At 43.2% G+C, this 23,114-nt stretch overlaps 1 protein-coding gene across 3 annotated transcripts in view; it reads right to left on the bottom strand.

Annotated features, from left to right (window-relative positions):
* Hivep3 (HIVEP zinc finger 3) overlaps positions 1-23,114 on the bottom strand; it is a 397,924-nt gene that overhangs the window by 293,372 nt on the left and 81,438 nt on the right. For 2 of the 3 annotated variants that reach the window (XM_031378480.1, XM_031378483.1), the window contains exon 2: positions 19,100-19,212. The gene's annotated coding sequence lies outside the window, so the exon portion shown is untranslated. Of the gene's footprint in view, positions 1-19,099; positions 19,587-23,114 lie in introns of those variants that run through there. The other variant, XM_031378481.1, reaches the window with a different exon arrangement.

The following is a 23,114-nucleotide window of genomic DNA, read 5'->3' as shown; positions in this document are numbered from 1 at the left end:
CTAGCAGGCACTCAGCAAACATCAGTTGAACAAGTGGGGTTCCCTTTAGCTAGGGAAGTAAATTTGTGTTCATAGCATTCTGTGGAGGTTGATGCTCCTCAGCTTTCCCCCTGTCCCAGAAGACACTGGGGTGCTCACTGTCCACTGGCTGGATGGCAGGAGGCAACACTCCAAGGAAAGCAGGGGTTAATTGCTTCAGCTGATGAGCTGAGCCAGCTCCCTTGCATCATGTGCCCAGAAGTCACATCTTCCTGCCCTGATTTCACTGCTCATGAAAAGATACAGATTTCAGCATATAATGGAATGTGTTAAGCTCACAGAAGGATGTGTCTGTGAGAGATCTGAAGGAAAACAGTAGGCATGATTGGTCCCACCAGCACTGGAGAGATACCTGATTCCTGAGAACATATCAACAGTTCAACAGACATATCTCAGGGGAAAGGAATAGAGTGTACCAGGAAAATAAGGGAAACCCAAGACCCACAGCAGAGCTACTGACATAAAACCAATCACTGAGCCACAAAAAGCAAGATTTAGCGGAACTCCATTTACATCTTTTATAATGAGTACAACCATGAGAGCTTTGTCTTTTTTTTTTTTAAAAAAATGAGCACTGCACATCTACCTGCTGAGAGTAAAGATCTAGTCAGAGGCACCAAATAGCTGGCCAATAAATTCCTTACAAACAGGGTTGACCACCAACAAGGACACAGCAGCTCTGTCCCCATCCCATACTTACTTGCCTTGATGCACTGAACCACAGTTTGATCTCTGTTTCATGTTGAAGCTCAAAGGCTGAAGAAAAAAAAAAAGCAAAGGAAGGACAGGAAGTGGAGAGAAAGACTTGGATGTATAAAATGTGAATAAGCAAAGAGGGCATCCTGATGACAAGGCACTGACAAATGTCAAGATCAGCTGTCCTCTGGTCACTGACCCCTCTGCTCTGGGGTCCTACATAAGCTAAATCTAGTTAAGTCAATCAGTTATACTTGCAAGGGTAAGCTGACCACTGTGTAGAGAAGCACAGGCTATGCCTCCCTGACACACCTCATGATCTAGTACACTTATAGATAATTCACCCAGATGTCTTCCCAGCCAGGAGAACGAGGAGGAAAGAGTAGTCCAAATACTCCGCAGATACGCCCTGCCCTGAACTCAACCAGAGCGTGAAGGCAATGACTAGGAACTAGACTTACTGGAGTTCTTGTTTATTTCGTTTTTGAGAATTTTATACATGAGCACTATATGCACATTACTCCCACCCCTCCCTTTCCATCTGACTCCTTCCTGCTGTGTCCTCCCAACTTCCTCTCAAATTCATGATCTCTCTATTAACTATTGTTACATATGTCTGTATATGTTTATTAAAATGCAGTTTGCTGACTCCACGTGCTGTTACTCATATGTGCACCTTCTTAGGGCTGACCACTTTGGATTGGGTCACCTATCAGAGGCTTGTCCCTGGAGAAGACTGATTCTTCCTGTCTCAGTAGCCATTAATTGCCCATAGCTCTCCATCTAGGAGTGGGACGTTGTAAGATTTCCAGCTTGGCATGTCAATTGATGTTGTCATTGTGCAGGTTTTGTTTAGGTAGCTGTATTTTTTTTTTTTTTCAGATTTCTTGAGTGCAGCTTTCCTATCATGTATAATAGACCCTATGTCACAGCAGACATCCTGGTCCTCTGGCTCTTAAACTCAGACAGAAATTGTTGGCAAGTCCTCAGCAACATTGAGCTCCCTACACAGTGGCATTCAAATAGAAGCAGCTTCTCTACCCCAGAGACATTTGGCAACATGTAGAAACATCTGTGGTTGTCACTACTGGACCTGGGCATCCAGTAATCAGAAGCCAGCCTCACTGTTCTGTGTTCTGTCCCAGTGAATGGGACAGCAGTCCATAAGAAGGTGCTTACCACAGATGCCAAGTTTGAGAAAGCTGGCTACAGATCAGCAGGATACTATGTTCAGATCCTACCTGAGAGCTGCCTAGTTCAGCAGATTTTACACCAATTATGTATTCTCCCAAGGCTCCAGGTTCCTTTATGTCTTTAACAAAGAATGTATATGTGTCTTGAAGTGCCAGGCACTACCCAAAGCACTATATAGATATGAAGCCATTTAACCTTCTTAACTACTCTATACCATAATATTCTCTCCCCTCCTGCTTTATTGAGGGAACCGAGGCACAGAGGAGTGAAACCAGAACCCCACAGATCACCACAGTCATGGCTCACATTCTCCTGACACCTTGCTTCTAGGACTGCACGCTAGGTAAGACAGCTCAGGGCATTTTGTTTTCCATTTTGTTCCCTTCGATGAAGATGCTCATCAAATGTCAGCATCTCCTCCCCAGGCCTGCATTATTTCATGTCGTTTGCATTATCCCTGATCACAGAGACTGAAGGCCACACCCCATGCACTTCCTGCTTCCTTTCTGCCTCCCAAGGATGGACAATCATTCCAATACTTCCTCTACAACATGTAGCAAATCTCAAATGTCAATTTATAGCCTCAACACGTGTTCCAGTTAGGCTGCCATCCACACATTCAAACACCAAGTTTCTAAACCTTGTAGCCCAAAGCCGGTGACCACAGCCAGAGTTCCTGAGGCTGGAATTGTCCTCTGCCCCAAAACAACAGCAAAGGCTCCCTTGGGTCCCCACAGCTTGGTTCTTGATGTTCCCAAGAATGTCTCCTTGGAATAAACCATGAAGGGTTGTCTATCTGTAACAGATAGCCTGGCCTCATCAAGCAATCTGAGAAATGCGCTGTCAGAGCCCCCTTGTGAGCCACTTTGCAGAACAGGAGCTAACCTTGTAAGGATATACAAAGGCGAACAGCAAAACCTACAGGTTTCAGTATGGTTCAGGGTCTATGAGCACAAGCAAGGAAGTAATTAGCCAGGCAAATACTGGGGAACTTGATCCCTTCATGAAAGGACAACCAGTCTCAATTGATTCATGCAGAAAGGCCAGTCCTGACACAGTAGAGCCACTGAAGCCTAAGGCGGTCTCTGGAGAGTCGACATGCCTGCACAGGTCCTCATTCTGGCAATCCTGCATCAGCTACCTCTTTAGTTACAGGATCATGACTCCTCTTGCCTTATCTGCTTGGTCCCTAATATAACCTCTTCTACTCTTTAGCTACAGTGTTCTATCTGGGGCTCCTTCCAGAGAAAAACTTCAGATGCACAAGGTTTTATGACAGCTCCGTGGGCCTAGAACTTTCTCTGTACTTCAGGCTGGCTCCAACTTACGGTACTCATCTTGTCTTAGCCTCCTGAGGACTAGAGCAACTGGCCTGTAGCACCATGCCCCAATAAAGGCCTTTACTTTTCTCTAACATTTTTGTGACAGTGATGCTGGGGGACCTCTGTGACACAGGGCAACAATAGGTTATGACAGAGGAATCCCTGTGAAGATCCAATATTGATAGTGTAGCAGAAGCCAGAGGCCTTGAACCAGACTAAAGATTCATTGCAAAAGTGTATACAGTGTGATACTGTGCCTTAGAAATGTAAGTGTAAGTGTACTTACAGTGTAGGCTAGCACTCTACACTGAGCTACTGCACAACCCAAAGTTCACACTCTTTTTCTTTAAACATTTTGATTCTTTGTGAATTTCATCTCATACACCCTAGTCCCACTTATCTCCTCACCCCTTCATATCTCCCCTCCACCCCTGCATCCTCCCCCCACCACCAAAAAAAAAACAAGAATAAAAATAAAAACAAACAAGTATCTAACTGTGGAAGCTGCATAGTATCACATAGTATACACTTTTGCAATGAGTCTTTAATCTGGTTCAAGGCCTCTGGCTTCTGCTACACTATCAATATCGGATCTTCACAGGGACTCCTCTGTGATATCTATTGTTGCCCTGTGTCACCGAGATCCTGCAGCTTGGGATGTGCAGCCCCTTTGCATGCTCTAACAGTTCATAGATGGGGTAGATGCTAGGGTAGGCCAACTCAAAGACCTGGATCTGGGCCTGAATGGTAGTTGAGTTGGCCAGTCCACCAGCTCTCCCACAGCCATACCACCAGTACCCTCTCTCCAGCACTACCCTAGCTAGCTCATCCAAGTGCCATAGCTGGCAAGGGTCGGGACCAGATCTCCTACTCTTATGCCCTCGAGGCCAAGTCATCCACACTTTTACCATCAGGGCCAGGGTTGAGTCAGGAGAGAGGCAATGAGAAGCCATCAGCCTCTCCATGTTCCTTTGGTCCATGTCCTTCCCATCCCCCAGGAGCCAGTGTAGATAGTTTGCTAATTCTGGAGAGATGTCTCAGCAGATAAGAGCACTTGCTGCTCTTATATAGGACTTGGGTTTGGTTACCATCACCCACATAGTGGCTCACACCAGTCTGTAACTCCAGTTCCAGGGGATCTAACACCCTCTTCTAGCCTCCATGGGCAACAGGTACACCTGTGGTACAAAGACATATATATTGGCAAGGCACTTGTATACACAGAATAAAAATAAATATTTTTAAAAGAAGTTGATTCTAGGAAAAAGAGAAAAGTGAGGATGATATAATTATATTTTAATTTTTTAAAACTACAAAAAAAAAAAAAAAACCCTGAGGGATATTTAGAAGATAAAAAGAATTCTCTGCAAAGGTCTGACAGATTGAATTCAATACCCAGAACCCACAGTGGACAGAGAGAGCCAAGTCTCCAAAGTTGTTCTCTCACTTGCTGCTAGACAGTCTCTTCTAGACATGGGAGGGAAGCTGAACTCATGAAATCTCAACAGCATGATCTCATAACCAAGACCAAGCAAAGACAACACCAGCTGACATCCTAATATAAGGAGGAGGAAACCCCACAAGGCCCCGCCCCTAGATGAAGAACTATAGGCAACCAATGGTTGCTAAGAGGGGGAGTCAGCCTTCCCCAGGACAAGGCACCGATAGATGATCCTATCCTAAGTGGTCAGTCTATGTAACCCTAAATGGACTTAGTAGGGTGAGTGTGTGTGTGTGTGTGTGTGTGTGTGTGTGTGTGTGTGTTTGTGTGTGCATGTACATGTATGTGTGTGCACTCATGGATTTAAGAAGTAGTGAAAGGTTGGAAGGGAAGAGGGAAATGATATATAGGAAGTACTCATATATGAAATTCTCAAAAATTAAACTAAAAGAACCTGATTATAAAGCAAGCATGGTATAGCATGTCTATAGTCTCAGTTCTCAGCAGGGTAGTTCAGGATTGTGGTTTTGAGGTCAGCCTGAGCTACACAGTGAATTCCAGGCCAGCCTGTGACAGAGAAACCTTGTCTCAACCAAACAGACCAAACCAAAATACAACAAAGCCAGTCTCTTGCTACCACTTGACTGCATGTTCAGCGTCTACACAGGTGCCTCCCTTAGACTCTCAGAGGTCAGTCCTACTGTTTGATTTCTCCTGTTCTTCCTTTTGGAGAGAGAAAAAGGTCCGGCCCAGGAAGAGTTTCTATTTCTGTATTAAAAGATGAAGGGCCATGTCCTTGTCTCCAACATTCACTCCGTGGGCTTCGATCTCCATCTTAATAACAGCACTGCCCTCCCAGGGGAGTTTAGCTTGCAGAAATGGGAAGTTCAAGATGAGACTCCTCAACTGTGCTGACAGTGGATGCTGCCCTGACAGTCATGTCTTTACAGAACTATATAGGACAGGTATTCCTGGGCCCAAGGTCCCTTTGCTAAGCCTCTAGTCAGCACAGAGCTTCAAGCTCCATGGAAGCTGACTCTGAAGAGAACCAGGGGCAAGTGTCTCAGAGCACAGGGATATTTCCAGGCCTTGCTATTTGGTTGTTGTATCTGAGAGATGGAACTGGACCACACCAAAAAGCTCAGGCAGGAAGATCACAGGTGCTTAATTAGGAACAAAACTTCAGCTGAAGCAGCCAAGACAGCAGCTCGTCTCCAGGCTGGAAGAAAAGTGACAGAGGAAAGCACTGTCCACTCAGTACAGAAGCTGTTCAATGAGAAGGCAAGCGGCATAATGCCAGGAAGAAGAGTGGCTGGCAGTCCCATTGGAAGCAGCTACAAAGTCTGGCACACACACTTCAGACCCATTACTCCCTGTCAAGTCCTTCAAAAGCAGGGTATTCAAGACAGGCCAAGTTGTATATCTATTTCTATCTACCCATCCCACAAGAGAGCTTTCCACATTTGACAGGTGAGGAAACTGAGGCACAAAGAAATCAAGTAACTTGTGCAGGATCATGTGGTATATGACAAAGTCAGGGTGGAAGTCTGGCTCCAGTGCCTGTGTTCTTCCTTCTCACACCAAGTTTCCTATAGAGGGTGTCAAACAGGTCAGTGGACAATTAGAGTAAGTGACTCTAGCTCAGTGTCCAGCATCTGTCACTAGCTGGGATGGTTAATATTGATTATCAGTAAGATCTAAGGTCACCCAGGTGACGAATCTCTGGGCATGCCTGAGGAAATTCTAGATTAGGTTAACTGAAATGGGGAAACCCACTCTAACTGTGGGCACCGCCATTTGATGGAAAGGAAAAAGCGAGCTAAGTACCATCGTCCGTCACTTCCTGCTTCCTTACTTAGGGTGTAGTTTGACCAACTGCCTCACACTGCTACCCCCATGCCTTCCTACCATAATGGACCATATTCTCATAATGTAAGCCAAAATAAACTCATCCTCCCTTAAGTTACATTTGTCACGGTATTCTGTCACAACAAAAAAGTAATCAATAATTTGATGTTCCTTCATAGACGAAAAACAGAACCCAATGACAGGCAGATTGGTATAGAAATAGGAAATCAGCATTCCAACATAGACCTGATAAAGTATTTACCTAAAAGAAATGAAACCTTCCAGGCACACAAGGACCTGTATGTAAATGTTCATGGCAATTTTATTCACAACAGTTTGAACATAGTAACAACCCAAACTTCTATCCACAGGTATATGGGTATAAAAGCTGTGGGGGCAGGGGTGAAGCAGTTGGTAGAATGCTTGCCTAGCCCTGGGTTTGATCCCCACTACTGCAAAACAAAAACAAAAACAAAAACAAAACAAAACAAAACCAAAACAAAACAAAACAAAAACCGTGAGCACCAAAGCACACACCTGTAATCCCAAAACTTGGGAGATAGAATAAGATGCTCAAAGACATTCTTGGCTACCTGAGTCAGAGGTCAACCAACTGACCAGAACTGGGTTCTGAAGCCAGAGTGAGGGTTGTCTGTATGTTAGACTCTTTTGCCCCTCCCCTATCTTTCCTTTGTTTCCTTCTCCCTCCTTTTCCTCCTTCCCTTTCTTTCATTCCACATCTTCGTTTCCTCTCTTCTTTCTCTTTCTCTTACTCATCCCTCTTTCCTCTTCTCCCACCTCCTCTTCCACTCTCCACTCTCATCTTGTCCTCTCCTTCCAAAGCTTACTACCTCTCTTCCCAGGCCCCAGGATCCTTGATACTTCCAAGACTGCCATTACAAATTAGTGAGCTAATCAGAAACCCAGGCTTCCTACTTCTCAGCCTATTTCAAAGGGCAGATGCTCTACCGAACTGGCCAGTGACCTACAGAGAAGGCTGGCAAGCCTACAAGGCTTTCATTGGCCCCGTGTAGCTTCTTCTGCCTCCCAGGCACACTATCATGCATTCAAAATAAAATAAAATAAGTGATCTACCTTTCTATGGGTCAGTAGGTATAAAAAGGGAGGAAGAGAGCTTGCCTCCAGTAAAGAAAACAAGCCATTCTTCCTTTTTTTGGACCCTGAATTATTGTGTTGTTCATTTGAGAATGAAAGTGGAGTGTAGAGTTACATCCCCAGACTCAACTAGGTGAGTTCTTTCCATCTTAAGCCATAGGAATCATGCATGGAAAGAGGGGGCCCCTTATCCATCCAGTGCCTACATATATGACCATCTAAGACAGTCTCCTCCTGGCTCATATCAACCTTGCTTGGTGAGAATGGATAAAGATGTTGAAGGGCCCAGTGATAGGAACAGAAGTGAGATTGGAATTGTTAACTCCCCTGGGCTACAGGAGGTCCCTGGCAACCAGGAAGTCCATCTGCTATACCCTCCCTCCCCAACAGTAGGCTCACAGGAAGAGAAGAGGACAATAATGAACCAACTGTCCTTGCTCCAAAGTGTTTCAGGAAGGGAGCAGCAGGGCCTACATGACTGAGAGCAGGTCACAGCAGAGTCACTCACCAGTCAAGGCCTCTTGGATAGAGTTTTATGAGGTTCCTTAGCCAAGAACCCTGGGAGTTGAGTTCAGCCATGTGCAGCACAGACACATGGGCAAGGGAACAGGGCTAAGGATGCCAGCTGACCCCCACCTTCCTATTTGCTAGAAGGCAAGAGAATCAGTCCTGGAGAACTACTGGATGCTTTCAGTATACCACCACACACAAGAGAGTGAACCTTAAAAATTCCCTAGCATACTGAAACCAAATACGTGGAGATAGATATTGTGCTATGATCAGGAAGAAAAGAGGTATTATAACAGAAAAGCCAAATTGTTTTGGGTCTTGAGTCTTCCTCTAAGCCTGATTTACTCTACTTCAGGTCTGGGGTAGCAAGACAGAGAGTTGCATCATACGAAAGCAGAACAGTTAATGCATGAAACTGAAACCCAGCATAAATCCACCTGCTCTTTCAACTTACTATGGAGAAAGAACTGAGTCCCAAGAAGTTACACTTTTGCATATAAGGGCAAAACTGTTGATTACGACTCAGAATCACTTACTGCTATCCTCATAAGACTTTTACTGCCAGGTTAAAATACACTGACAATCAACACGTCTCCATCAGCCTTGGAGGAGCCTGAAATGCTGCCTTAGAAAGAACACCATACTATCTGCTGACTAGATCATGGGATAGACTGACCAAGGCAAAACCCTGAGAGTATATAAACATCCCTCAACGAGCTCAGCAGACTCTTCCATAGTTGGTGAGTATTAAGATCCATTGTGGTGCTATAGATGACCTAAAGGACTAGAATTTCCTAGTAGAAATTTCCTGGTAGACAGCACCAACTTACTGGGAACAATTAATACAAATGGGTATAATAGGGAAAACATCTTTCTAAATAACTAATGAGCTGGAATTTTTTGTGAGAAATGTGAGCAAGCAAAACAAAGTAAAAACTGCAGTCTAGAAAGGCAGCCAAATGCTGCATGCCAGCTAGAGGACAATTGCAGGTAATAGTGACCTTGAACTTCAATTTTTGTAACCTCCTGGGAAGAGGGGACAAGAGGAGAATTTCTCCTGACTGGGAAGATTAAGTATGAGATAGTAGCATACTATGAACACCTTGTGAAAGCATGGAATACTGAAGACAAACACCAAACATTTAAATGTAGTTCAAAATGAAAAACAATTAATTATTCTCAAAGGAAAGCCAAGACTGACAATAGATATGAAAGGTGACAATAAGACAAGGTGACACGGTGACAAGCAGAATAACCTTCGAGGAGAAAAAGCCAATTTAGTCCTTTATCCAACAACAAATAAAAATCTTTCTCAAAAACAAGCAAACAAAAACATAAGGGTTTTTTCTAACTTATCATTAAGAAAATAATAATAATATTTCAAGCTCTAACAGAAAATATTAAACAAAACAAAGTGGGTAGAATCATGTGAATATTAGTCCATATAAGAATCAAGACTAAAAGAATCCAAAAGAAAATGATCAACTTTGTTATATAAAATTCAATTAACTTGAAATACAAAAATTATTGTAAACTCATGCAGGCTTTTAATAACAAGGGCTCAAAATACATAAAAACAAAAATGGAAAGACTACAAAAGAAAAATCAAATCTATAATCATGTAGGAGACTGTACTTCTCTCAACATTTAGTCAAACAAACCAGAAAACAGTGAAGATAGAAAGGATCTGACCAACATAATCAAGAAGCTTGACCTAGAACTTGCATATAGTTCTTGCATATGTTATTATGCATCTAGAACTTACATAGTAGACTCATATAACATGACAAAAATTGAGCACACCCTCAACTTTATCATTAATGTGTTTTAAAGCTAGGCTTTAGCCCAAGCATAGTACTCCATACCTTTAATACCAGCACTCCAGAAAGTGGCAGGCAGATCTCTTTGAGTTCAAGTCCAGCCTTTCTACATAGTAAGTTTTAAGTCACCTTGTGCTATATAGTGAAACTTTATCTCAAAAAATTAATTAAAATTAAAAGTCAATTTTTATGCATACATATGTGATTTAACATAAAATTAGGTTAGAAGTTAATAGCAAGAAGGTAACAAGCAAAGCAAGTATCTAGATTTTTAAAATAAAAAAGCTATAGCTATAAGTAGGTACAAGTTAAGGAATAATTGTAGCAGAAACTATGCTTAAAACCAAATTATATAAAGCTAATACATGTCAGACACATGTAACAAATTAAAGTAGAAATGTTGAGTTCATACTGTTCATAATGAGAAAAACATGTAAATTTCTCCTTTCACAGTTTCCCCTCCAAAAAACAAAGAAACAAACAAAAACAACAAAAACAAACCCCTGTTGCCTCCCCCTTCCCCATGCCTGCCACCCCACCCTCTCCCACTTATTCGCCCCGGCATTCCCCTACACTGGAGCACAGAACCTTCACAGGGCCGAGGTCCTCTCCTCCTTTTGAGATAAAGTTTCATTTTAATGAAAATTAAAAATACATCAAAAAAAGAGATAACAATATCTCAAAGCTAACAGGAGAAAATTTAAAAACTAATATAAAAATGTATTTGCTGGAAAGTAAATGATAAGATCATAAACCACTGGTTCTTTAAAGCTATGACAAATTCTGAGAAGACTACAGAAATAGGAGGTACATTGGTTATAGAAATGAGGAGACACAACTATAGATCCAACAGAACTTAAAAGATACATGCCTATTAAATCAAGTTGATAGCAAATGTTTAAGAGTCAAATAAAATAGAAAAGGATGGTTTACCAAAATTGAGTCAAGAAAAAAATTAAAACCTGATTATCCACTAACTACTGAAGAAATTGAGTAAAAAATTTCCAGATTTTCAGGAAAAAAAAATAGTACAGGACATACAAAAGCCCTTCTCAGGAACAGAAAAAGAGAGATTGTTAGGCCTAGCTCAAACTCAATATAAAAAATGACAAGGAGAGGATGAAGAATGGAAATCACAACGTAGATGCAAAACTTCTAAGCAACATATAACAAAAATGAATCTTGAAGTATATACAAATGTGAACCTGTTATGATAAAGTTTACTCTAGGCAAGCAAGATTAATTTAATATTAATCAGTTTACCATATATTAACAATTTAAGGAAGAAAAATATATAAATCTCAATAAATATAAGAAAAGCGATTTTCAAAATTCCACTAATGTTTTTGTTTGTTTGTTTGTTTGTTTGCTAAGCCTTAAAAGGCTAGGCAAGATAGCTAAGCAAGAAAAGGCATTTGCAGACAAACCTCATGATCTGAGTCAATCCCTAGGACTCATAGTGGATGAAGAGAACCATCTTCTGCAAGCTGTCTCATGGCATGCGTGCATGCAAGCACACACACACTAAGTGTAAAAAAAATAAAATGTTTTAAAGCCTTCACAGATTACAGAAAAAGGGCAAATCCTTACTTTGATAAATGTCAAATCCACAGAAAATGCTAAGTTTGGGGGACATGAAAGAAAAAGCCAGAAACTTCTAGAAGACAGTGTTTCTCTTCAAGATGTCCTTAAAATATGAAATGCTTAATGACAAAGAAAAGATGGATATGTCTTTTTTACTTTAAATCAAGACCTTCCATTTCTTTAAAGATACTTTAAAAGACTGAAAGAGCCATGAATGAGAAGATACTTGTAGACAGAAGAGAAACAGCTTTGAGAATAGAAAGAACTCAGGCATAAATAGAAAAATGTATAGAACACTGATTTAAAATAAACAATCTAAAGATGTGGAAGATTCTTCACACACACACTCAAACACACACACACACACACACACACACACACACACACACACAACCTGAAAGGCCAGCAACTCATAAAAGTTCTGAAACAATCAAATATATACAACCAAATAAGCTATTGTTACACTTCCATATCCTACAAAATATAAAGCATTGGCAAGAGTATGAAGCAACAGAGACAATTCTACACTGCAGCAGGATGTGTGTGTGTGTGTGTGTGTGTGTGTGTGTGTGTGTTTGGCACAATGGAAATTAATTTTTTTATTGAGGTGAAGTCACACAAAATAGTGGAAATTATTTTTGAAACTACTGTATAGCATTGAAAACATTCATAGTCTGTGACCAGTAATTCTACTATTGTGTTTATTCTTCAAATGAAAACACATGCTCAGCAGGGGGGGGTTGAACAAAATGATTACAGTTATACTGTTTGCAACAGTAAAAAATCCTGGGAATCTGTTTATTCATAATAAGATAGTTATAAACCATGATGTGCCTGTCTTATTCCATATAGCAGCTCAGCAAATGAAGACCTCTTAGCTACAGTCAACAATGTGAATGGACCAAGGAGCAAAGCATCCAACCACAGGATTACAGTCCTGCTTTGGACCTTAGAGAGGGGGAAGACTCAGAGAAGTATCAGAGTTGCACTCAGGATTGATCAGGTCAGGAGCAATTTACTGATGATATGGAGATAGCCCAGCTGTTTGTCAACCAGTGCAGCCTTACTGGTGCGCCTGGGCCACATTTATTAGACACCAGAACAACAAAATACCAATATGATTCCATTTCTTATATGGCACCACAAACTAAGCAAGATATTGTTTATGGACACAAATATAAGAGAAATAAAGAAAAATAAGGGGAAAGACGTGGAGATGTGTGAGAAATGGTTATAGATGAGAAGTGGAGATGAAGTAGGGTGGATGGGGAGGAGGCTTCCACCTCTCTTTCTTTCCAGTGGACAGGGGAGTACTGAATGTTAGCAGTACTGTTTTTCCTTAGATACTGTTTCCTTATATGTATGACTTAAATACTTCACCATATGTTTTCTCTATTGTTTCTTTTTCATTACAATTAATTTAAAAGAATAAGGGATTGCCATCTTAGTTGCTGGGAAAGATTCCCCACATGGTGACTGATTGGTTTCTGGCTCTTCCCCATCATTTCAGAAACACCCTTACAAGGATGCCCACTGAGCAGAAAGTGGAATCCAGAGCATATTAGGCTCCAACTCTCCCATTTGCTGTGATCATAATTATGCTTTAAGAAATCCCTTGAGAGTTAGAGAAAGGACCAATGGAGCTGAGGGGTTTGCAGCCCCTTAGGACAAACAACAATATGAACTAACTAGTACCCTCAGAGCTCCCAGGGTCTCAACCACCAACCAAGGACTGCACATGGAGGGGTCTGATTGTTCTGGCAGCATGTGTATAGTAGAGGATTGCAAATTCGATCATCAATAGGAGGAGAGGACCTCAGCCCTGTGAGGGTTCTGTGCCCCAGTGTAGGGGAATGCCGGGGCGAATAAGTGGGAGAGTGTGGGGTGGCAGGCATGGGGAGGGGGGAGGCAACAGGGGTTTGTTTTTGTTGTTTTTGTTTGTTTCTTTGTTTTTTGGAGGGGAAACTGTGAAAGGAGAAATTTACATGTAAATAAAGAAAATATCTAATAAAAAAAAAAAGAAATCCCTTGAAATCATTTCAACTTTAGAAGTCTTTTAAAACAAGGGCAGGGAGCAAGTAGCTGCTGCCATTTCTCTCGCCTGGCTTTTCATAGCAATGCTTCAGTTGGGTTCATTAGCACATGCTTCACCCCTGAGTGGTCCAGTACCCTCACCAAGGTCTGCTGAGTCAGGGAGTTTCTAATACTGTATTAAGTCTATTCTGAGGGCCAGGGAGCTGGGATGTTTGGGGGAATGTATACATTCTCCCTTTTTTAGGCCACCCCAGCAGAAGGGCATTTGTAGTTAACATTCACTCTGAGTTCCTTGTGATCAACTCCTAAGAGCCATGCCCATGACAATTTGTCTTTTTATCTGAAACCAAATGTGAACTTTGTGTAATAAAGCCGCAGCTAAGAGGGATCAATGGTCTGGGCCTTCTCCAAGGTGCAATATGCTCATCCCAAGATACCAAAAGACACACAGAAATCCTGACATGAGAACTGCAAATTGCGAAGGCAAAGTGCTGGTGGTTCCCTCCTCGCCTCTGGTATCTGAGCTGAAGCCACAGCCAGAGGAAGCGAAGGGACTATGTTTATTTTTTTGTTTTTGTTTCTGTTTTTTGTTTTGTTTTGTTTTGTTTGCATTTCCAAATGTAGGCTTTGATCAGGACTCTAAAATATAGATCTTAACAAGGTTTTCAAAGTCCTCTCCTTCTCTGCCAAAGGTGTTTATTTCTTTCAAGACTCATTAGCTTTCACCTCCTCCTGTTGGGCCTGGAAATGCAGTCAGTGACTGAAGAGTCTTAAATTATTCATAGACTCAACTAAATATGTCATGTTATTTTTAATATGTGTATGTGTGTTCATGTTCATGTGTATGTGTATATGTGTGCACATATATGTGTGTGCGTGCACATGTTTATGTGTATGTATGTATGTATATGTATGCAGAATGCATGTGGAGGCCAGAAGACAACCTCAGATGTCATTCCTCAGGTACCTGGCCTGGAACTCACCAAGTAGCCTAGGCTGGCTGGCCAATGAGCACAAGGGATCCCCCTGTCTCTGCCTCCCCAGCAATGAGATTTTTAAGTCCCTCACCACTATGCCTGACTGTTTTTTAACCACATCTAGGGATTGAACTCAGATCCTCATGCTTGCAAGGCAAACACTTTGCCAAGCAAGCCCCTCACACATCATTTATAATACTGCTTTCATTTGTTTCCATTACTCTTTCATTGGCTTTTCTTTGGATCCAGTTATGTAACCATGACTGTTTTTTGTTTTTGTTTTGTTTTGTTTTGTTTTAAGGTTAACTTCCATTACAAGGGCTATCGATGCTCAGGGAGATCCCAAGGTCCCCATGGTTCTCTCTGCTTCACTCCTTAAATTTGAGGGCTAGTCTTGGCTCATACTTCTAACGTCTAGGAGTAAAGCTCCACCATACTTCTCTGTCCACAAGAATTTCAACTACACTTCGCAGTCAGGACCACTTGACGAGGGGAGGAGCCCCTCACTCATATATAAGTTCTTCTATCTTTTTCAGAGCCCAAACTTGCCATCCCACTTCCCAAGCAAGTGTTCTCAACAGTGACCCAGCAAGACAGCCTTGTGGATGGGGGGTGGGGGGGCTTCAGTCACTTCATGTCACCAATTCCTCTACTCTGCCTTCCCACCAACTTGGGATTTCATGGAATCACTTCTCTTCAACTCATCACAATGATGCCCCTTCCCTTGAAGACATGGAACTTTAAAATACTTCTGAACATTTCTAGTTATATCTAATGACCTGAAATGGACATTTTCTTTCAGATAAGGGATCTGACAATAAATGTATGCATTCAGACCTTAAGCATCACTGTTCGCTTGCTTTCAGTTAGGTCCTCACATTTTCCACAGATGGACCAAACTGTAAAAAATACTCTTTCAAAAAGCACCTTCCTTTCCTTCTACTTGTGCTTTTCCTGTTGCCTTTGTGTTAGAGAAGAATTGCAGCTGAGCACATGGACAGAGGGTTGGGCCACACTCTGTGTGCTCACATAAGTCAGACATCCTTCCAGTTCTGAGTACAGCATCTGAATTGAATAATCCCCAACACAAACCCTGGGGTGTGGTAGTAACATCTTGAACTCGATTATCCAATGGAGCAGTACAGTGGCAGTGGTCAACCTTCTTTCCCTAAAAAGGCATAAAAAGCTATGCCACCAGAGCCCACTTCTTCTACCTGAGTCCACCATCAGCCCTCTTTCAATTGTAGCATAATGTCACTGGCCCAGAAGGCTGGAGTGTGTCTCTTACCACAAGAAGATACACAAAAGTTCCAAGATCATTTTCTCAGGATTCTCAAATGTTAAAACAAAACTTCTCTAATAATGTATAGTACAGCCCTATTAAATGCCAACCAAAGATCACCAAGTTCCTAGCAGGACTTTATAGTTGTACTATGATTTGATTGGCAAGCCATTGCCTATCCAGAAACTTTAGAGGGTTCTGGGAGGCAGACTATTTTCTTAAATAGCTGCATTTTCTCTCTAAACAACATGCTAAACAGAACCCAACCACAACTCAGTTGGTTTGTGCTCCAGACCCATGTGCCTTCCTAAACAGGGCACAAAAACATCCATTGGTATACACAGGTCAAAAGATGCAACAAAATATATAACATTTTATTAATTTGCTTATATGCATTTGCTAATCTTAAAAGTCCACATTTTGAATTCTTATAGCCTTTAAACATAATATTTCAGTTTCTCCTGTTTCTAGCATTATTATTTTTATTATTACTGATGTTTGATTAAAAACAACTTCCCTAACCCTTTCACAAAGCTTTAATGATTTCTCCAGATTTTCTAAGGGTATTTAACAAGGCTCTTAGAATTTTAAATTAAATGCTAAGTCCTGAAAGAGGGTCTTAAATTCCCACCAACGATAGAAGCAGGATGAAGTTCACATGCAGACTTGTGATGGATGTTTCTCCGCTTTACTCTTCACAACTGTGCAGTCCAGATGGTGTGACACCTACAAAGCCTTCCAGCTGCAGAGCAAGCACACTTTCCAATCTATCTCATTTTCTTCTCAAGGTTCTGGTCCTTCCACCAGCTTTATAGATGAAGAGCAAAACTGCTTGCTCAGGGAGCAGGGTTTCCTGCCCTGCCTGTCCTGGTACAGTTAGGGAGTGGTAAAATGTGCCCTGATTCCCCCTGGGGTAATAGACTGAAAACCAGCCTGTCAGGTCCTAAGGGAATAAATAAATTAAACAAACAAACAAACAAACAAACTCCTGAAAGACACCAAGGAACTTGCTGAACAGGAAGAAAGACAAGTTGAAAGCTTATCTAGTTGACACAGAGCTTTCTTAATGTTATCTTCCATCAAGCTGGGTCTTGGAATCTGTCAGGACTTCAGACTAAATGTATCTCCTCTTGCTTGAGCCTTTCACACACTAAATGCCTCCCTGACTCATTTGGCAGGGGTCCAAAAGCAGCTTACACTTCTGCACTCTGAGGAGGGTGGCCACTGCTGTAATACAATGGGCGGAGACATCTTGACAATAGCGCCAATTGAGTACATCTTGATCTACAGAGCACACAGTAGTAGTTAGCCTTTAAAGCAACAATGCTCCCATCACCCCTGCCCCCACCAGCCAACTGCTGTGCCAGGGTCTTGAGGACCCGAAAACAACTTTAGCTTTAGGAGGCCAGACCTAGTCACCAGTCCCACCGTCTCTGTATTAAGAGACTGTGAGTACTTTACAGAATTGGGTGGAAGGGAGAGCTAAGCTCTCCTGCCTGCAGAGCTCCTCACAGGACAGCTATCCCCCTACCTTGTAAAACCCCCAATATTGCAATGCAAGGATGGAAAGGGCATCCAGCTCCCTCAAGTCTACATGAAAACAGATCCATTAACATGGGACTCTTTCCACCCTACAGGACATCCCAGCCCAGAATAAAACTGGCACAGGTAGCAGGGCAGACTTCTCTTTGGCTCTTCCTCTGGAGGCACCTTAGTGGCTAGACCCAGCGTCCTTTACCCTTTTGAGTTAGGAATCTGAGGGCCTTGCAGAAGTGGCTATACCCTTCCCCGTGAACAGAGAGGGGTGAGATTACAACAGAAAGTTCAGACAAGTATCACCTGGGTAGAAATCAGTGGGAACGTTTCAATCAACACCAACCCAATTCTGAGACCTCTGTCCTCAAGCAATAAGCCCGCTCTTTGCCTGTGTTCTTGACCCTTACGTTGTTCAAATGACTCTTCCTTGTCCCCACATGCTTCCTGTCATCATCCCACACATAATTACATAAAGACATTATAAACAACAAAAGCACCCAACTTGAGTGCAGAGAGCTGATGCTAGTATTTGGGCACAGGGTCTGATCATTAGCTGGGATTACATAACTACATAAACAGGGGTTGGAGAGAACACTTCTGCAGAGGTTAGTTCAACAAATGCCTTGTTCTCTTTCTCTCACCCCTCCACTCCCCACCCCCAACCCAACAACAGAAGGCAAGCCTGGGTTAAAAGAAAAATCAAAGCATGCCTGATATCTCTGGGGCGCCTGGCCACCACCTTGCAAAACCAAAGGCTGCCAGAACTTTCAAGATGCAAAGCGCAAAGAGGACCACAGCACCACTCCTCCAGGCCAGCAGGCTCTGGTGCAAACACTGTCCCCAAAGTTCAAGGACAGGCCAAGCCACAGAAAGGGTCCTGACCCTGACAAGCAGTATAAACCAAACCAGCCAGCTTCAAGGAAGTCCATACCGATCTCCAAGTTCCTCCACTCCACTACTTCTGCCCCAGCCACCAGTCTGGTTGTCCATCACCTCCCCAGGGGCCATTTGTCACCAGCAGTGTTCCCATTTTAAAATATGGTGAAATGTGGGGCATCTAGGAAGGGGCACCTGCTTTATTAGTGACAGAGCAAGATATTTGCCCAACCCCCACTCCCACCTCAGGAGGAGTTTGGGTTTGGTGTGGTGTAGTGTGCTTTGGGGAGAGGACTGACAAGGTGTAACACCCCCCACCCCCCATGGAATCATTTTCAAGGGGTGGCAGGACTTTGAGCAAGAAGAAAAATCTCTCTCTTCCATCCTGGCACCCAGCATCAGACCAATATGATCCTTCTACCAAGCACCAACGGACATCTCTGGGGCCTGACCCTTCCTAGAGCAGCAGTCCGGCCCAGGAGCCAGGTCTGCAGCGCAACGCAGCCGAGCTATCATCGTGGGGGCGCGCGGCGCGCACAGGGTTACAGCCCAGCAGCGGCTGCGAGTGATTGACGCGCGGGGGTCACTTGAGGTTCGCGCTCCCCCAGCCAGGCCGAGCGCGCAGCCCACCGCGCACACCGCACACCGTGGCCACCCTGCCAGCCCGGCCACCGCCACCCAGACACCTGGTGTGAGAAAGGCAGCGACAAAATGGAATCCCAGCACTGTGGCACTTCCCCGTGGCGGCCGCGGGAGAAAACACAATCAGGGAAAAATAAAGCGCAAGGAATCCATCCGCGGAATAAAAACCCAGAGTCCCCTACCTTCAGCGTTGGGGTAGCAAGCTGGTCCTGTGTGTTCTCTGACCCACGGATCCAGCACCCTTCTTCAATTATTCCGGTCAGTCGGGATATTGTGCATTTTTTTTCATAAACACCTGTTTCAAGTAAGGGGTAAAGACCTTATTGAAGGAATTGCTCTTAAGAAATAACCTGTGCGTATGTCTGTCCATCCAGGCGTGCATGCGTGTTTGTATACACACACATGCACACGGAATACTCATGTATACTGGAGCACCAAACTAGGCAGGGGGATAATGGGAGAGTCGGCTGGTGGTGAGCATGCTCGCGCCGGGAACAGATCCACCCTCTGTTATTCCTCTGAATAAATATAAATCACGATCAGAAACCCAAACAGAAGCATCCCTCTTGAATTCCTGTTGGAAACACGGAATAAATTCAGCCCGCAGACACAGAATCTAATCAGCAGCTGCTTTCTGAATCCAGAGCCAACCCATGCCCAGCTTGTCTTTTCCACTAGGAGTCCAGACCTTTTTTTTTTTTTTTTTTTTTTTAAAGGGGTTTTAACCTTTTAAAGATACAGTACACCAATTATCACTTGGATAGCATGGCTGGGAATACTGGAAGGAAGGCAGCACCAGGCCTATTGCCACACAGGGCAAATTGTAGGCAATGACAGTGTTCATTGACTTTCCTGTATCTGCACACATGGATAATGCATTACATGGTGGGGGAAACATATGCAAATACAGGATATAAGCAAAGCACACGTGTTTATTGCATGATGAGCTTTCTAATGATGAATAGCACTGCATGTGAACACTTCTAAACATTCATGTTTAATAGGTTAAACTTTTCAAAACAGCAGACTTTTCAAAACAGGGGTCACTCCTCTGGGGTCCCTTATTGCTCCTGAAGGGCTAGAAGGGCCAGGTGGCTGAAGGCAGTGAAGTCTCAGCTGAACCTCACCCTCCACCCCCAGCTTAATCCTAGAGCTTGCTGCCCTGCCCTGGAGCCTCAGGGAACTGAAAGATGTTCCCAGTCCAAAGGATGGCTCTGACACCATTTCTGATCCACCTTGAGATTCAGTCCCAGATCCTGGTCTAGGACAGGTTTTCTTCTGACATCAGAAATCGAAACTGCCACCTGGGCTTTGGTGTTTGACTATTCTGATCTGGCTCCTCTTCAAATTTTTGTTAGCAAGGTTTCACTGCTATTCTGTTTTTAAGTGGGGGGTGGGGAGGTGGGGAGAGTTGGAACAAAGTTGAGCATGAAGGTTGAACAACATCGTAGGGAGATAAACCACCCCCAGCCTAAACTGCGTATGACAACCACTTCAGCCACCCAGATGGCATCTAGTCCAGTTTTGTTTCAGCTTTTAAAGAGGTACCACTGAGAACAAACAAAAAGTAACTTTACTCTTGTTTTACTCCACCCAAGAGCCCCAGAGCATCATCCCAGCCCTGCTATCTGGCCCCCTGTTCCTGGCCATCAGCAGGCCCTCTATTGCTGTGTGCCTAGGGCCACTCAAGGACAGGTCCCTCCAGCTCTAGCCCCAACTCTCATTCCCTCTCCTGGTCCTGCCAGGCAGACCACTGAAACCCATGCCTGGCTCTCTCTTACCTAGCTCTGTCTGCCTCACCCACCCCCAGCCAAAACCAGCCCCCTTTCCTCCCAGACTCTTTAGAGAAAAATTATCATATTTCATGTGTCATCATCCTGGCTAGCTGAGTCTGTCACTGATTGGCTGGGCACTGGCAGCCGGAAATGTCACTAGCCACACAGCATGGAGCTGCCTCTCCTGTGGCTACCACAGACCTGAGCTTAGGAGGCTTGGTGACAAGGCACAGACCTACCACAGGGAGCCTGTCACTCTTCTCAAAGCCTCTCTTCTACCAAGACCTGGGGGAGGGGAGGAAAAGGAGGCAGGAGTCTCTGCCGCTGTGGTGTTAAAGGAGAGGAGATGCACGGTGTGAAGAAATGAAAGATGTCTCTATCCCTGGTCAAAGATCAAGGAAGTGTTCCTGACAAAAGCATTCTTTCTCCACATTAAAAAATCAGGAACTGTTCAAGAAAACAATTTTTATTTTCTGCAGCTCATCTCCCTCTAATACTACAGCACCAAGCAAGAATCATAATATGGTCAAGCTGTCAGGGATTCAGAAGGAGATTTGGGCCCACTCCAAACCTCTTTTAAGGGCCCAGTTCTCAATTGCCCCTGCTTGGCCTTAATTCACTCTGAAGCCCACAACTTTTTAAGACTCAATTGTCTTTGTAGTGACCTACAGGAGCCTTGTCTCCAGCGGATTTAAAGCAACTCAACTCAGCACTTCAGTCATATTTCATCCTGCTCTCTGCCAATGTTAAGCCCCATCTCTCTAGCTTCTTTCTCAAACTTTAGTTGTATTTAGGTTCAAAGAAGGAGTCTGGCAAGAAGACAGGTCATGTGATCCAGCCATGCACAAGGCAGAAGCTCCAGACTCCTCCCCTAATTCCACACATAGGTCATGGGTCTGGTGAATGATAAATGGGGCTCCTATATGTTTTCTTGTTCATTCTTCCCGCAAAGAGCCACTTATGTGACCAAAATGTCAGTGGTCCCACTGGGTACCAAAGGATTGTGCCATCAACATATAGACATTTGAAAGAGTAAAAGATTCAGAGTCATGAGGCCTAAGGCAGGAAGGTTTGTGAAGGTTCTGCACAGACTTTGAAGAAGTCATTGCACAGGTTCCCAGGAAAGGGTTCTAGAAAGTTCAAGCTCAGAAGATGGAGACTGGAGGACGATTATGGGTATAAAGAAATGCAGAGACAGATCCAGGTCATGGGGAGCAAGACTAGTTCACTAAAGACAGAATGGCTAGACATGGAAGCATTTTCACAGTTTCTTTGCAAAGTGGGAAGTTTGTTCCTGATATAAGTAGGAACTAAAAATGAGGAGAAGCAGGCAGGATAGCAGCTCCCTTGGGGGCTGCTAAAAATACTCCGCATATGCACACATACACATGCACATGCACATGCTCACACACACACACACACATGAAGGATAAAATACTTCAGTAACCAAATCAAGCATAGAGTATGTGCAACGGAGCTGGGATTACCCAGCAGAGTTCTGAAGGAACAGCAGCACCAAGGAGAAGCAGAAACACAGAAGCAAAGAACTGTCCCCTTCAGCCGAAGAGTGGGGTGCAGGTCACCAGGTGTACTGGCAGCAGCGGTGTTAAGCAAGCAATACACAATCATAGATGCAGAACCCCAAGAGCAAAGAGACACAACCACAAACGTACTCATAGGGGAGGAGGACCTGACTGCTTAAAAGAGATAAACTCAGAATGACTTCATAATCCCCTTTTAAAATGCAGCTCACAGACACACCTGCACAATGCTTACAGGGGACTCCAAGGAAATGTACTGAAACCTCACTAGCTGTCACACTAGCATTGCCCTCTATGTGATGAAAAATAGAGACATGACATCACTGGCATACCCTTTATTAGGAAAAATTTCTGTAGATAACTTGAGGATCTCTGCTAAGCAAGGGGGAAAATAGGCCAGGAAAATGAATTCACATGAGGAGAGGTTATTATGTAAGAAATGTAATATGGAATGAAGCCAGGTAAAATGTAATGTTGAGTACAGAATTGACAGCATACAAAATTTAATTATTAAACATTTTGAAAGATGAGAGTCAAATGATTTTAAATATGTAGTATTCTCTCTATTCTGTAATATCACCTGCTACTGATTTCATCATTTACCTATAAAAGAACAGAGAGAGTCACAGAGAGGGATAGACAGACAGAGAGACAGACAGACTTTCCAGTTTACAAAGTTTTGATAGGAATATTTGGTTGTAAGTTGTTCTATTTTCTTATTGGTTATTATTATTAACATTCTACAGTGTCTAGTCTACCTTCTTACCTACTAACTACCATCTATTTGTTTTTAAAATACAAGTTCCAGAATTAAATATACATATTAATAAAACTGAGAAATGTTCAATGGAGATACAGAAGTAGAATCACAGTAATAATAA

This window comes from Mastomys coucha, unplaced genomic scaffold, assembly GCF_008632895.1.
Source record: "Mastomys coucha isolate ucsf_1 unplaced genomic scaffold, UCSF_Mcou_1 pScaffold18, whole genome shotgun sequence".
Lineage (NCBI taxonomy): Eukaryota > Metazoa > Chordata > Mammalia > Rodentia > Muridae > Mastomys > Mastomys coucha.
This window is presented reverse-complemented; position numbering and strand designations above follow the sequence as displayed.